This window comes from Mesoplodon bidens (assembly GCF_964165515.1).
Source record: "Mesoplodon bidens genome assembly, chromosome: 2".
In the NCBI taxonomy this organism is placed as follows: domain Eukaryota; kingdom Metazoa; phylum Chordata; class Mammalia; order Artiodactyla; family Ziphiidae; genus Mesoplodon; species Mesoplodon bidens.
In genome coordinates, this window is record NC_138177.1 from 134,930,056 (window position 1) to 134,947,695 (window position 17,640).

Consider the following 17,640-nt stretch of genomic DNA (forward strand, 5'->3'; position numbering starts at 1 on the left):
AATACCTCTACACACCTTAGCCTTCCACCTAGGTTGCCCACCAAGGCATCACCTGGGTGCAAGATCATCACTGACTACCTGTCCAGACTGACCTTTTTCTGGTATTCTATTGCATTAGGGTCTTGCAAAGAACCTAAAAATTCACCTGATTGATTTATTCCAAAGTATAGAAAACTTTATTTTATTGTCCCTGCATTGTATATTTCCTTTTCAACAGAGGTTCCTTGGAGACCTAGTTCCTTAATCCAGCATGATTTAAAACTGTTTTTAGGAATGTTAATGCAAGCGAATTGTCCATTAAAAAAGAATTCTTGAGAATCACTATTTTGATTAACGTCTTAAAGGCTGTGATGAGTCCTGTAGATTAAAAAAATTAGTTGTTGTAATTTAATGACTCTTCTTTGTTTGACTGCCAATTCTCTTTTTTTGTGAATCACCTGTTAACATTTCATAAAATCAGCATTATGCAGAACATGCTTAAGGAAACAGTGCCTTAATAAAAAACTGTCTTTGTGGAAATTCTGGCATTGTACTGCCTAGAAGGGAGTGATTTTGTAAGAGTAGAATCATATGGGTATACTTCTCAAAATGCAACATATTGGCATTATTCTCAGGGGTTTTATGGAACTTGAAGAGTTTACAGTGTGTGTTAGACTCTCTAAGGAAAAGAAAATAAAATTATTAATCAAAATTAGGTATTGGAGGTGATGTATAAGTGAAGAGCCCTACAGTTTAAACTTCATCCTTTATCATCAATCCACAAATGAGTGGCCTTTTTCAAATTAGTATAAGCCCAGCCTGGTTTGTTTTCATGCAATAACTGAAAGACTAGTGGGCCAGGTAACAGAACACTTTTGTTCTTATCTAGAATTGCCCACTTTACTCCCACTTACTAGATTCTATTGGATAAGTCACTTTATTTCTCATCCTCATGAACTTTATTTTTTTAATGGGGCAATAATTGTCCTATTGATGTTGAAGAATCATGTTGAAGAGATAATTAATGGAAAAGCATTAAAAAAAGTAGCCATAACCTATAACAAATACAGGTTATGATTCTGGTGAAAATTGATTAATTAATTAATTCCAGGTACTACACGACATTAACAATCATTAATATTATTACTAACATATCAAATAAAAAGCAAATCTCAAGTAAAGTAAGGAGAGACTTTATTTGAAAGAATATTGCAGTAAGGAAAGTGAGACTATTGCAATAGAGAGAATTCTTTGACTATAAGATATGCAAGCATCTCAGTCAGAAAAGGAATTTTCTTATACAGGGAGGAATAAACACCACTGAAATCAGCTGATTCTCAGAAATCTTTCAAGAGGGGTTGTTCCAAGTTCCATGCTCCTTGGTGGGCCAAAGTTCAGAGATCTGGGAGAAGGAGAGAACCCTCAGAAATGTTTGATCATGTCAAGTTATGGGTGTGTTGACCAAATTGGTCATCAGAAAGAGACGGTTCAACTAATCATAAATGAGACAAAGAATGGGAATTTGGATGTTTGAGTCCGGTCTTGTTGCAAGTAAACAAGGTGTCATCCTTGAGTCATATGTCAGTCACACAGGGAATGGTGGTCCTTTGCAGTAAGCCATTTTGGGGAACATAAAAGGAGGTGAAAGGAATTTCTTGACCATTGCTGTTTTTCAGGAGCACAAGGCTTATGTAAATTTCAACATTGTCAAACATTGTCATTATCATTGTTTCTCTTGTATCTGCTTAGTCATTCAAAATATAATATCTTTACACAAGTTGCCTAATCTTTCAGACCTTCAGTTTTCTTATCAGTAAAATGGGAATAATTATAACAACTAATTCACTAGGTTTCTGTGAAGCTTACTGACAACACAAGTGCCTTATAGCTATAAATATTGTAGAAATGCTGTTTATTAATTTTCATTATTGTTATTAGTGGCTCCATGGGCTCTGCCTCCTTCTTCTTTTTCTTTTCTTTTTCCCCTTCCTCCTCCTCCTCCTTCCCCCCCACTACCTCTTCTTCTTCTTCTTCCTCCACTTTAATAAGGATAAATCTCACCTCATGCAGCAAAAAAAAGGGGGAAGGCATCAGGCATTTCTAGAATGAATATTAGGTGCCTAACACAGGGTTACACATTACTCACAATAAAATCCCAAGATGCACATTTAGTGTCCTTATATTACAATCAAGGAAAGTGAGGCTCAGCAAGGTTTATGTGCCTAAGTTTACACAGTTCACAGGTGATGGAAGGAGATAATACAGACATGAGGTGTCTGACTTGACTCTTACCAGGTACATGGAACACGAGATGGTCATGCACACAAAACAGCCCAATTTTATCTAGGAATATGGAAAAGAGATGGAGCAAAAGACACCTCAGCTGTATATGTATGTGGATAATTGATTTTCTTTTATGCTGGAAGTAATGAGCTTATTCTCCTATATAATTTTCCTTGAAAAAGGCAAAGAAAAAGATAAAGAGGACAGAGAGAGAGAGAGAGAGAGAGAGAGAGAGAGAGAGAGAGAAAACTCCAACCCATCAAGCCCATATTGTACGTTGGCTGCCAGCAATGTTTCTTTGAAAAATAAAATGAAAATGTTCAGTTGTAGTTTTTTTCCCTTTTGGAGAGATACAGGAATTGCAAAGAGAGTGCCAGACAGCACTAGCATATGCTTATTTTTCTAACTCAATGTGGGCAGCCTTTCTTAAACAATTTGTATAAATATATTTATTCTCCCACTGAGACCTTGCCTGCCAGGTTCAGGAACAACTGAGTAAGCAGATGAGTTATAAATCGAGGAAAGAAAAGGAAGGATTACCATGAAAATGCTGATGGCCCCTTTATTCCAGCTGAGTACATTGCTCTGGTGTAATAAATTACTGGCTGATGCGTTGATGATAAATCTATAGTGGTTTTCATATTCCAAGTAAAAGATATTTCACTCTGTCTTTGCTGGAGATGTAGTCAGAAAGCAAGGAAATGTTGACATCCGGTGGGCAGGACTGAAAAAAAAACACACACACACAGACCCTTTGGTGTGCAACCCGCATTTGCAAGCTGTCTGCATTTCTTGTATTGGCCTCAGCTTTGACAAATGTAAAAAAGTCACTAATATTTTGACACTCTCCCTGCCCAAGTCTGATACCAGCTGGCTGCGAAGCCACATTCTCATTGTTCTGCTGGATTTTAAAGACTGGGTCCCAGCCAAAGGACTGGACTGGATCCATTCATTCATTTTCAAGATTGAAGCTGCAGCTTAACTGTAATGACCATTTCTCAACTCAATCTGGAAACCTCTTCCAAATCCAACAGATGCCTGAGAGGAAAATGTGCATTTGGATTAGAAACTGTTCTCTCAGATAAAGAAACAAAAGGTGATCTTTGAATCTGAAAAGAATTCCTTGTTTTTAGGAGCAATTAATACTCTGTATATTGATTATGTCTTACTTTGTAAAATGCTCAAGCTTTTAGAACCTTAGTAAAAATACTTATTTTACCATTTAAAATGAAAATGAACATTTAAATTGCAGAGAAATTATGACAACAATTATGAAAAATATGCCCAGAAAAAAATTGGAAGAAAACACCCAAAATGTCAAAAACGTTAACGGTGGAGGGAGGAGGAAATCTTTAAGTTATGGTGAGTTTTTCCTTTCTACTTTTATGTAGTTTTCTTTTATAATAAGTTTTAAATTTATAATTGGAGAAAAAAGAAAATAAACTATTTGTTCCTTTGAAAACACGCTATTTCTTTTACTATTACTGTATTTTCAACTCCAGTAACCATATTGTTCTAGTAATTGTAAGAAACTATTGCTAAAGTGGGCTACAGCCATGGGAAATAAAATCACTCTATAATCTACAAAAAATATCTTTGTTTTCTACTTCTAGAAAATGCTCCCCTGCCATGTGTTCCTCCTGTCCCGTTTTTCCAATCACTTAATAATTGGAGAACATTAATCCTGATCATTTGTAAATTTTCCATTTAAATTTATTTTCAGGTAAGCAGATGCTTGGGAAAACTGCCATCATAGGGCTGTAGGAGAAAGGGAGTTATAACTTGATCCTGAAATTATTTGAGGGGATTCTTCTCAGGGCATGATGAGATGCCTATATTTTTTAGTGTCAAAGTAATCTTTGAGAAATAATTTGTACTAACATTTTAATATAAATACAATGTATTCTGTCCTTCTATGTGCCACCTACTGTATGAAAGACTTGTACGTGCTGTTTCACGTAACCCTCAGACAACTTTATGAACTATATACCTTCATCATATACACTTCGGTTGAGGAACCTGATACTTACATGGTTTAAAACTTTGAATCTACATCGGTTGGTTTGATCTCAGCTCATACACTATTTACCCTTAAGCTATTGCGTTTTGCATCAGAAAGACTTGCCTTTTGATCTCAGTGCCTTCACTTAGAAGCTAGTGACTCCAGTCAATCACTGTGCCTCTTTAAGTCCCAGTTTCCCTGTCAGTAAAATGGGGATAATAAAGTCAAAAACATAGGGCAATTGCAAAGATTAAAGTAATGTCATCAGCATCGACTGGAGAAAAGCCCTCTCATTCCAGCGCATCCCTTCTAAATAAAATCTGCTGAAAATGGACACAGAGATAAGCTTCTTTGGAAACGTTTCTTTATCCTGCCTGTAAAATGACAGTATTTCTCCACAGCCAAGAGCCATATTCAACTCTCTGGCTTGTGCTGCACTGATTAAAAAATGGATTGCCAGCAGTCATCTGTGATTGTCTACCACGGAAGGGCCGCTCTTCTTTTCCTCCACCCAATTGTCCCATGCACTATTCATGAGTTCTACAATATTCCAAACTTTAATTTCCACAGATTAATTCTCACTAATTATTCACCATATGAAGCTTCGCAGGAGAATTCCTGCGAATGCTCTTCCCTCCTGAGGCAGGGAAGGCAATGTCGAATCGTTTTCTGATTTCAAGTGGAAAACAAACTAATTATGTGGAAATATGATAATAGATTGTGCTGCAGGGACCAGTCCTCTGCAGGCTTCAAAATGTTTGCTTATGATCGGCTCTTCATGTTATTTCTTCCAGGAGGAGCTGCCCTTTTATAATGCATCAACATTATTGACTGGCCTGTGATTCCTTACTGAGAGTTAAGGTAATTTGCATAATTGTATATTACTTCCGTCTGGTGGAAACAAACAAGATGTTCGGGTGCTAATGATCAAGCAGGCAGCAGTGACTGCTGGGAAAATAGCATGAGTAAAGTCCAAAAAACAAGGAAGAGCAGCTTCTTTCTTTGGCATCTTTCACCAGCTTCCTTAGACCTAGCTCTCTATTCCACTTGGCCACAGGTATTGTTCTTTTCTGTCTGTCCAAACTTAGGAGGTTGCTGGGGTTAGTCATATGCTCCAAATCTGTAAAAATATAAAGCATCCTTAGGCTGTGAATTTTCATACTCATTTGTGTTTGTTCAGGTCATTTTTTCTGCTAGGAATGTCTTCCGTCTTCTCTCTGGCAGAAAGTGTCTTATCCTTCAAAATTCAGCTCAAGTGCTGCTCTCCTTTTGATGTCCCCCAACTTTCCCACTTAGTGTGCATTGTTTCCTAAATGAACAAATATCAAATGAACACAATATGTGCTCCGCAAATTCGTTCTCATTTCTTTGCTTAACAAACCGGTTTTGATCTTTATGATTTGCTAGTTCTATTCTAGGCACTCTGGATAGAGTGAACAAATAAAAAATTAATTCTCTTTTCCTTCAATTGTTTAATGCTCCTCTTCTCTATAGCAATTCATATTTCTATTTAGCAATTATTTATTCTGCCTTATAGTGCACCTGATGGACAGGGTCATAGCTTACTTATCTCTATAGCTCTTTGCCCAGGTACATAGTAAGTGCTAAATATATGTCTGTTGCATAGACCTGAAGTTTCAGGAGAGCGGATCATGCAAACCTTTTGATGAATTATATCAGGGATGCAAATGCTTGCCAGCTCCAGGTCATTTGTAGTGGCTGCATGAAGTGCTGAGGAAAGAATTTCGAGTTGGCTTATGCTTAGTGGAAAAGTTTTCTGTGATTGATTAGTCATGTCTGTACTGGGAGAATAGCAAACCATATATTATGTATTTGCATTCTCATTATAGAGGTTTAAGCTAGGGCAACTTCAAGACACTCAATGAGTGTGAGTATGTACCTTTTGTGGGTAAAGTTGTTGAGTTTATCAGATTGCTTACAGTTTAAGTGTTAAACAGGTTATGATCTACCAAGAAGATTGCAGCATTGTGGTTTTGAACATTAAACCCTTGAAATGAAACATTTTGATTTACTTTTTATGGAAGTCATAAGATCTGCCATTATTGGGCTAGGCACTTTCCATTTACTATTGTGTTTAATTTGTCACAGTAACACTACATATTAGGTCACTTTAATCCCATTTTACAGATGTAGAAACTGAAGCTCAGAAACTTGACCAGGGTAAAAATGTTGTGAATGGAAAATCTAAAATTCAAGTTCAGTTTGTCCCTATTCCAAAGTTCATGCTTTTTTCCACTATCCTCTATCCACTATCCTTAAGATGAGCATTACTAGCTCCATTTCTCAGAATAAGAAAATATAGGCTCAGATAAATTGATTAACTATATTAATGACAAGGAGATATTGTTTATTCAACTTATCAAGTATTGTATCCCTAATTCAATGTTGTGTCTTCTGTCTAGCACAAATTAGACACTAAACAAACAAATAAATGCCTAGAAATATATTTTTGTGTTGGTTAGTAAGAAGTAAACCAGATTTTAAATCAGAGTCTGTTCAACTCTAAAGCCTGTGCTATTTCTATTATGCTAGGCTGCCCTTGAGAAGTTTAAAATGTGCTTGGGACTTTGAAACCAGTTCTATTTTTCAAGGATAACTTCTTATACAGCTGCCTCAATGCAGCTGGTCCTTTGGAAAAAAACGTTTATAAGAAGGTTTGGCAGGTTTCTCGGACATTAAATATCTCTTACAAAATAATATTTTGATGGATTACATGTAAATGAATCAGAAACATATGGCTTCCATTTCCTTTAGAATGCACACACAGAATGATTTTATGTGTTTGGTAAAATGGATTTTCCTGAATGCCACCTTCACGTACCTCTCCCCTTTCATCCTCCAGTGTATTATGTGCAAGAGCACTGAAAGATCTTCTAAGAATCCCATAAAAACCTGGATCCTTCCATCTTTGTTTCTGACTCCACACTCATATATAGGTCATTTTCCCCTTTTATTTCTGAGAGCAGAGATAGCTGCTATTCAGTAAGGCAATCTAGTAGCCTGCCTAGGGCTTCCCTAGAACATGAGCCTCTCATCACAATAGACACCCGTTTACCTATCTTTGGAATGCTGGACACTGAGTCATTGCAAACAAAGAGACTTCCTCTTCGTGTACACAATGTTAAGTCATGTAAACTTTATAATATAAATGTGCACATATTTTGAGCTTTTTAAAGACAGAGACTTTGTGCTTTGGGGCATTTCATCTGAAAAATCCACTGGATTGGGCACAATCAGATACTTATTTTGAACAGATTATAGCTATTATGCAGTCTGTGGAGTATAAAATGTACCCATCATGAATTCATAGCAAGGGTCGTAACCACAACATACACACTAGTGAAGCTGCAGAACAGACTGATGACCAAGTGGACCACAAAGAAAGTCAGGAAGGCCCATTAGGCTTTTGAAGAGCTTTTTATATCCATTCTCAAAAGCCAATATGTAAATTATAATAGTTGACCTTAATATTTGACTTAGATCAATTGAAAAAGTGAAGTCTCTATAATAGGTTATGTATTATAAAAGGGTTATTGTAACATTCTAATGTTTATGAGTTGGAGAGAACAGGGCCAGGGCAGAAAATATGATCCTATTCAAATTGCAAAAGTGGTAACTTCAAAAGAAAGTAAAGTGTACAGATTTAACCAAAGTTTATAGACGTCACAGACCCACATGCCTCAGGAATACAGGTCAATGAGTGAACACAGTTAGGATAAGAGTCAGTCTGTTTTTTTGGAGGCTGTGAGAAACAGGATTGAGCACAATTCCTTGTAACATATTCAAATTAATAATTTAAAAATCACTACTCGCAGATATATCTTTGAATCACAGAAATAGATATATCCTTATCTGGTTTTTAACCTCTGTGACCAGTCACTTCTGGGCAAATCTATTTCTCTTACACCTGCAAACATTCCTTCTCCTTACCACCCTCATTTACTTCCTCCAACCTGTTTTGATCTATAAGTGGGATGACTGGGTCAGAAGTCGGGAGTTGGCTTGCAGAACTTTTACTCTTGAGAAAATTTGCCAGTGGTGAAGTTCTGCCAGATTTACTTTCTACCCCTTTCTTTCTTATCTTTCTCTTCTCTCATATAATTTCTGTTTTTAGGAAAAGAACAAGATTCCGTTCAAAGCAAAAAGGGAGTTTAGTTTGAAAGCAACATAGTACCAGGGTTGTGTTTTCAGATTGGATGGGCAAGGCTAGAATGTAAAAGAGAGCAAGAGGAAAGGTCAATAATAACAGAAGTGGAGAAAAGAGGAGGGTACAATTGAATGAAGTGAATTTAATATAAAAATATATTTTAGCTGTTTGCTTAAGTTGTTTTCAATTTATTATGGTCCCACATCAGGTCAATTGTTACATATTCCCTGTAGCATGCATCTGGAAAAGTACCACATCTTGTCTCAGAATTTTTTCAATAAGAAGTAGTATGGGGGCTTCCCTGGTGGGGCAGTGGTTAAGAATCCACCTGCCAATGCAGGGGACACGAGTTCGAACCCTGGTCTGGGAAGATCCCACATGCCACGGAGCAACTAAGCCCGTGCACCACAACTACTGAGCCTGTGCTCTAGAGCCCATGTGCCACAACTACTGAAGCCCGTGTGCCTAGAGCCCATGCTCTGCAACCAGAGAAGTCACCACAATGAGAAGCCCGTGTACCACAACGAAGAGTAGCTCACACTTGCCGCAACTAGAGAAAGCCCACATGTAGCAAAGACCCAAGGCAGCCAAAAATAAATAAATAAAATAAATTAAAAAAGAAAAAAGTAGTATCGTGTAATGGCTGAGATCATTAGCTTTGGCACCAGATATCTATGTTTTAATCCTGGATCCCCAAATTTTCCTAAGGTCACATAGCTTGTTATATCAGACTGTGTTACTTGGTATTAATTAAAATATTTATGGAATAGTTATTTTGAGTATTTTAGATTTTACAATGCAACTTTACATCCTTTGTGTCCTAAAATGCTCTTATAACGTAGGAAGGGAAATTTGACTTGCTTAAGGCCAAAAGCTAGTAAGTAGTGGAGTTGAGACTAATAATTCATATCTCCTAATTCTTAGAATACATTTTTCCCCCAGGCTGGATTTAAAATGTGCATGGGTCTGCTTAAATCCAGTAATATGAGGGTAAATCAAAGGATTTGAGGATGTGAGATAGTGAAAATCATTTTTATATGTAAAATGGTTAATCATTTTTGTTATAAGAAAAAAAATGTACTATGACAACACTTTCCAGAGAACTTCCTGAAGAATTAGCAGTGAGAAAGCAAGATTAGTTAGGAGTATTCTGATTTACTCCCACTTGGAATGAATTAAGCACATAGCAATAAAACAACCCTCTGGCTAAGCAGTAAAACAATTTAAGATTATATGTTAAGGGCTTTGGTAGGGACTGAATGTTTATGTCTCCAAGAATTCATGTATTGAAGCTCTAACCCCTAGTGTGATAATATTTGGAGGTAGAGCCTTTGGGAGGTAATTAGGTTTAGATAAAGTCATGAGGGTGGTCCTCCCATGATGAGGTTAGTGTCTTTATAAGGAGAGGAGGAGACACCAGAGCTTCCTCTCTGCACCATGTGAGGAAAAAGGGAAAAAGCAGCCATCTGCCAGTCAGAAGGAGGGTCTTCATCAAGAACTGAGTCTGTCAGTACCTTGATCTTGGACTTCCCAGCCTCCATAACTATGAGAAACAGATTTCTGTTGTTTAAGCCACTGGTCTATGGTATTTTGTTATAGCATCTTGATCTAAGACAGGCATCTTGTAGAATACAAAATCCCTCTAGACTTCAAATACAGCAAGTTTCATCAGAGAAGACAATCTAGAAAATAATTAAAAAGGAAGTTTACAGTGAAAAATATAATTATTGAAATTTAGAAGTTAATAGTTTTAACAGCAGGTTGGACACAGAAAGAGTATATAATGGGAAGAAAAATTAGTAGAAAAGGTCAGAAATAGAGAGAAAAAAGTGGAAAATGTGGAGAAAAGCACAAAGGAATATGAAACATGGAGAAAGGGTCTCACATATGCATATTTAGAAACCCAGTTGGATATGAAGAGAACATAGAGGAAAAGGAAGATTTGAAGAACTATGGGCTAAGAATTGTCCAAAACTTATAAAAGACATTAAGCTGCAAAACTGAAGAAATCTATAAACTTCAAGAAGTATCAATACAAGCAATTTTGGTGTGTTTCATGAACACTTCATAGCAAACTGCTGAAACTCCAAAGACAAAGAGAAAATCTTGAAAGCAGTCAGATGAAAAAATTCATATTATTTTTAAAGGAACAATAAGGCTGATAGCTGATTAAAAAAACTATTGAAGCTAATTAAGGTACACTACATTGCACATATTTAAATTGTACAATTAGATCAGTTTTGACATATGTATATAGTAGTGAAACCATCACCACAATAAAGATTCTAAACATTTCTGTTACTCTGAAAAGTTCCTTGTGTCCCTTTGTAATCCAGTCCTCCCTCTACCCCATCCCCAGGCAACAGCTGATTTGTTTTCTGTCACTGTAGATTAGTTCAGATAGTCTATAACTTTTTATATGGATGGAACAATATAGTGTGTACTCTTTTGCCTGGCTTCTTTTACTCAGCATAGAAAATTTGAGATTCATTCATGTTATATGTATGAAATGTATAAATAGTTAGTCCCTTTTCATTGCTGAGCATGTTTCATTGCTTGATTATTCCAGTTTGTTTACCCATTCACCTGTTGATGGATATTTGGGCTATTTTCAGCTTTTGCCTATTACAAGGAAAGCTTCTATGAAGATTTGTGAAAAAGTCTTTGTGGACATATGTTTTTGATTTTCTTGAGTAAATACCTAGTAGTAGAGTGGTTGGATTTTATGATACATACATATATATAATATATATGATATACACACACATATATATATATATTTTTAAAGAAACTGCCAAACTGTTTTCTAAAGTGGTTATACCATTTTGTATTTCCAACAGCAGTGAAACAGAGTTCCATCTGTTCTAAATTCTCACCAACACTTGGTAAGTTTTTTTTTCACATCTTTATTGGAGTATCAATGCTTTACAATATTGTGTTAGTTTCTGCTGTACAACGAAGTGAATCAGGTATATGTATACATATGTCTCCATATCCCCTCCCTCTTGAGCCTCCCTCTCACCCTCCCTAACACAACCTCCCTATATCACACCTCTGGTGGTCACAAAGCACCAAGCTGATCTCCCTGTGCTATGCAGTGGTTTCCCACTAGCCATCCATTTTACATTTGGTAGTGTATATATGTCAGTGTTATTCTCTCACTTCATCCAACTTCTCCTGTGACCCTCCACCCCACCCCACCACTGTGCCCTCGAGTCTGTTCTCTATGTCTGCATCTTTATTCCTGCCCTGCCACTATTCATCTTTCCTAATGGATTTGGTTTTAATTTTAATATCCTGGATGACTAAAGATGTTGATAATATTTTCAAATGTTTATTGACAGTTAATATGTCTTAATTCATGAAATACCTCTTTAAATCTCTGCCCATTGTCCTTTTTTTGAATTTTATTTAATTTATTTTTTTATACAACAAGTTCTTATTAGTTATCTATTTTATTCTGCCATTTTCTTAATGGGTTGTTTGTCTTCTTGTTATTGATTTGTAAAAATTTACTACATATTCTTGATAGAAGTCCCTTGATATATGTGTTGCAAATATTTTATCATGGTGTGTGACTTGTCTTTTGACTTTCTTAATGAGATATCTTGAAGAGCAAAACTTTTAAATTTTGATGAAATGTGATTTATCATTTCTTTCCTTTATGGTTCATGTTGCTTGTGGTCTATCTAAGAAAACTTTGCCTTCCCCCAAGGCTGCAAAGATTTTCTCCCATGTTTCCGTTTAGAAATTTTATAGTTTTAGGTTTTACATTTAGTTCTGTGTTCTGTTTTGAGTATATTTTGTATATGGAGGAAGAGTTGATGTTTACTTCTTTATGGGTATCTAGTTGATTCAGCACCATTTGTTGAAATGACTTTCCTCATTGAATTGCTTTGACATCTTTGTCAGAAATCCATTGACCACACATGTGTAGATCTATATCTGTATTCACTCTTCTCTTACCTTGATCTGTATGTCACTCTTTTAGGCAATACTAAACTGTTTTGAATACTGAAGCTTTGCAGTAAGTCTTGAAATAAGGTAGCTTAAGTCTCTCAATTTTGTTCTTCATTTTCAAAGTTATTTTGGCTATTTTAGACCCTTTGCTATTTTATTTCTACAAAAATATTAGAATCACCTCACTGATTTCTACAAAAGAAGCCTGCTGGAATTTTTATTAGAATTTTATTGAGTATACTAATAAATTTGGTGAGAAATAACTGACAGAAGCGAGAAGATAATGGGATGAACAATTTATAATGTTAAGAGAAAATAATTGCCAGTGTACAATTATAATCACAATGGAAATATTCTTCTAAAATAAAGGGGAAATTAAGATATTTTCAAAGAAACTTATTATGGTTATTCATTGCCAGTAAATCTAACAAAAGGAAATACTGAAGTGAGTTATCCCTACAAAAGGAAAATGGTCTCAAATAGAAGTATGGAAATGCAAAATGGATTAAAAATTAATGGAAAGGGTAAATGTGCATGGTGAATCTAAATTAGTATAGACTGTATAAAACAATAGTAACTACTTATTATATTTAACATATATGTAGGATTAAAGTGCATAGCAACAGTAGCACAAAAAGGAAAAAGAAGGCAAATTTACTTAGTGTTCTAAAGTTCTTTTTTTTTATTAGTTTCTACTTTATAACAAAGTGAATCAGTCATACATATACATCTGTTCCCACATCCCTTCCCTCAAGCATCTCCCTCCCTCCCACCCTCCCCATCCCACCCCTCCAGGCGGTCACAAAGCACCGAGCTGATCTCCCTATGCTCTGCGGCTGCTTCCCACTATCAATCTACCTTACGTTTGGTAGTGTATATATGTCCATGCCTCTCTTTCGCTTTGTCACAGCTTACCCTTCCCACTCCCCATATCCTCAAGTCCATTCTCAAGTAGGTCTGTGTCTTTATTCCCGTTTTACCCCTAGGTTCTTCATGATATATTTTTTTTAATTCCGTATATATGTGTTAGCATACGGTATTTGTCTTTCTCTTTCTGACTTACTTCACTCTGTATGACAGACTCTAGGTCTATACACCTCATTACAAATAGCTCAGTTTTGTATCTTTTTATGGCTGAGTAATATTCCATTGTATATATGTGCCACATCTTCTTTATCCATTCATCCGATGATGGACACTTAGGTTGTTTCCAGCTCCGGGCTATTGTGAATAGAGCTGCAATGAACATTTTGGTACATGTCTCTTTTTGAATTATGGTTTTCTCAGGGTATATGCCCAGGGTGGGATTGCTGGGTCATATGGTAGTTCTATTTTTAGTTTTTTAAGGAACCTGCATACTGTTCTCCATAGTGGCTCTACCAATTCACATTCCCACCAGCAGTGCAAGAGTGTTCCCTTTTCTCCACACCCTCTCCAGCATTTATTGTTTCTAGATTTGTTGATGATGGCCATTCTGACAGGTGTGAGATGATATCTCATTGTAGTTTTGATTTGCATTTCTCTAATGATTAATGATGTTGAGCATTCATTCATGTGTTTGTTGGCAGTCTGTATATCTTCTTTGGAGAAATGCCTATTTAAGTCTTCTGCCCATTTTTGGATTGGGTTGTTTGTTTTTTTGCTATTGAGCTGCATGAGCTGTTTATAAATTTTGGAGATTAATCCTTTGTCAGTTGCTTCATTTGCAAATATTTTCTCCCATTCTGAGGGTTGTCTTTTGGTCTTGTTTATGGTTTCCTTTGCTGTGTAAAAGCTTTGAAGTTTCATTAGGTCCCATTTGTTTATCTTTGTTTTTATTTCCATTTCTCTAGGAGGTGGGTCCAAAAGGATCTTGCTGTGATTTATGTCATAGAGTGTTCTACCTATGTTTTCTTCTAAGAGTTTGATAGTTTCTGGCCTTACATTTAAGTCTTTAATCCATTTTGAGCTTATTTTTGTGTATGGTGTTAGGGAATGATCTAATCTCAAACTTTTACATGTCCCTGTCCAGTTTTCCCAGCACCACTTATTGAAGAGGCTGTCCTTTCTCCACTGTACATTCCTGCCTCCTTTATCAAAGATAAGTTGGCCATATGTGCGTGGGTTTATCTCTGGGCTTTCTATCCTGATCCACTGATCTATCTTTCTGTTTTTATGCCAGTACTACACTGTCTTAATTACTGTAGCTTTGTAGTATAGTCTGAAGTCAGGGAGCCTGATTCCTCCAGCTCCCTTTTTCGTTCTCAAGATTGCTTTGGCTATTGGGGGCCTTTTGTTTTTCCAAACAAATTTTGAAATTTTTTGTTCTAGTTCTGTGAAAAATGCCATTGGTAGTTTGATAGGGATTGCATTGAATCTGTAGATTGCTTTCGGTAGTAGAGTCATTTTCACAATATTGATTCTTCCAATCCAGGAGCATGGTATATCTCTCCATCTATTTGCAACATCTTTAATTTCTTTCATCAGTGTCTTATAATTTTCTGCATACAGGTCTTTTGTCTCCTTAGGTAGGTTTATTCCTAGATATTTTATTCTTTTTGTTGCAATGGTAAATGGGAGTGTTTTCTTGATTTCATTTTCAGATTTTTCATCATTAGTGTACAGGAATGCCAGAGAATTCTGGGCATTAATTTTGTATCCTGCTACTTTACCAAATTCATTGATTAGCTCTAGTAGTTTTTCGGTAGCATCTTTAGGATTCTCTATGTATAGTATCATGTCATCTGCAAACAGTGACAGCTTTACTTCTTCTTTTCCAAGATGGATTCCTTTTATTTCCTTTTCTCCCCTGATTGCTGTGGCTAAAACTTCCAAAACTATGTTGAATAAGAGTGGTGAGAGTGGGCAGCCTTGTCTTGTTCTTGATCTTAGTGGAACTGGTTTCAGTTTTTCACCATTGAGGACAATGTTGGCTGTGGGTTTCTCATATATGGCCTTTATATGTTGAGGAAAGTTCCGTCTATGCCTACTCTCTGCAGGGTTTTTATCATAAATGGGTGTTGGATTTTGTCAAAAGCGTTCTCTGCATCTATTGAGATGATCATATGGTTTTTCTCTTTCAACTTGTTAATATGGTGTATCACATTGATTGATTTGTGTATATTGAAGAATCCTTGCATTCCTGGAATAAACCCCACTTGATCATGGAGTATGATCCTTTTAATGTGCTGTTGGATTCTGTTTGCTAGTATTTTGTTGAGGATTTTTGCATCTATGTTCATCAGTGATATTGGCCTGTAGTTTTCTTTCTTTGTGACATCCTTGCCTGGTTTTGGTATCAAGGTGATGGTGACCTCGTAGAATGAGTTTGGGAGTGTTCCTTCCTCTGATATTGTTTGGAAGAGTTTGAGAAGGACGGGTGTTAGCTCTTCTCTAAATGTTCGATAGAATTCGCCTGTGAAGCCATCTGGTCCTGGGCTTTTGTTTGATGGAAGATTTTTAATCACAGTTTCAATTTCAGTGCTTGTGATTGGTCTATTCATATTTTCTATTTCTTCCTGAGTCAGTCTTGGCAGGTTGTGCATTTCTAAGAATTTGTCCATTTCTTCCAGGTTGTCCATTTTATTGGCATAGAGTTGCTTATAGTAATCTCTCATGATCTTTTGTATTTCTGCAGTGTCAGTTGTTACTTCTCCTTTTTCATTTCTAATTCTATTGATTTGAGTCTTCTCCCTTCTTTTCTTGATGAGTCTGGCTAATGGTTTGTCAATTTTGTTTATCTTCTCAAAGAACCAGCTTTTAGTTTGGTTGATCTTTGCTGTCGTTTCCTTCATTTCTTTTTCGTTTATTTCTGATCTGATCTTTATGATTTCTTTCCTTCTGATAACTTTGGGTTTTTTTTGTTCTTCTTTCTCTAGTTGCTTTAGGTGCAGGGTCAGGTTGTTTACTCGAAATGTTTCCTGTTTCTTAAGGTGGGATTGTATTGCTATAAACTTCCCCCTTAGAACTGCTTTTGCTGCGTCCCATAGGTTTTGGGTCGTCGTGTCTCCATTGTCATTTGTTTCTAGGTATTTTTTTATTTCCTCTTTGATTTCTTCAGTGATCACTTCGTTATTGAGTAGTGTATTGTTTAGCCTCCATGTGTTTGTATTTTTTACAGATATTTTCCTGTAATTGATGTCTAGTCCCAGAGCATTGTGGTCGGAAAAGATACTTGATACAATTTCAATTTTCTTAAATTTACCAAGGCTTGATTTGTGACCCAAGATATGATCTATCCTGGAGAATGTTCCATGAGCACTTGAGAAAAATGTGTATTCTGTTGTTTTTGGATGGAATGTCCTATAAATATCAACTAAGTCCATCTTGTTTAATGTATCATTTAAAGCTTGTGTTTCCTTATTTATTTTCATTTTGGATGATCTGTCCATTGGTGAAAGTGGGGTGTTAAAGTCCCCTACTATGAGTGTGTTACTGTCGATTTCCCCTTTTATGGCTGTTAGCATTTGCCTTATGTATTGAGGTGCTCCTATGTTGGGTGCATAAATATTTACAATTGTTATATCTTCTTCTTGGATCGATCCCTTTATCGTTATGTAGTGTCCTTCTTTGTCTCTTCTAATAGTCTTTATTTTAAAGTCTATTTTGTCTGATATAAGAATTGCTACTCCAGCTTTCTTTTGATTTCCATTTGCATGGAATATCTTTTTCTATCCCCTTACTTTCAATCTGTATGTGTCTCTAGGTCTGAAGTGGGTCTCTTGTAGACAGCATATATATGGGTCTTGTTTTTGTATCCATTCAGCCACTCTGTGTCTTGTGGTGGGGGCATTTGGTCCATTTACCTTTAAGGTAATTATTGATATGTATGTTCCTATTCCCACTTCCTTAATTGCTTTGGGTTCGTTATTGTAGGTATATACCTTCTGTTGTGTTTCTTGCCTAGAGAAGTTCCTTTAGCATTTGTTGTAAAGCTGGTTTGGTGGTGCTGAACTCTCTCAGCTTTTGCTTGTCTGTAAAGGTTTTAATTTCTCCATCAAATCTGTATAAGATCCTTGCTGGGTAGAGTAATCTTGGTTGCAGGTTTCTCTCCTTCATCACTTTAATTATGTCCTGCCACTCCCTTCTGGCTTGTAGTGTTTCTGCTGAGAGATCAGCTGTTAACCTGATGGGGATTCCCTTGTGTGTTATTTGTTTTTTTTCCCTTGCTGCTTTCAATATGTTTTCTTTGTGTTTAATTTTTGACAGTTTGATTAATATGTGTCTTGGCGTATTTCTCCTTGGATTTATTCTGTATGGGACTCTCTGT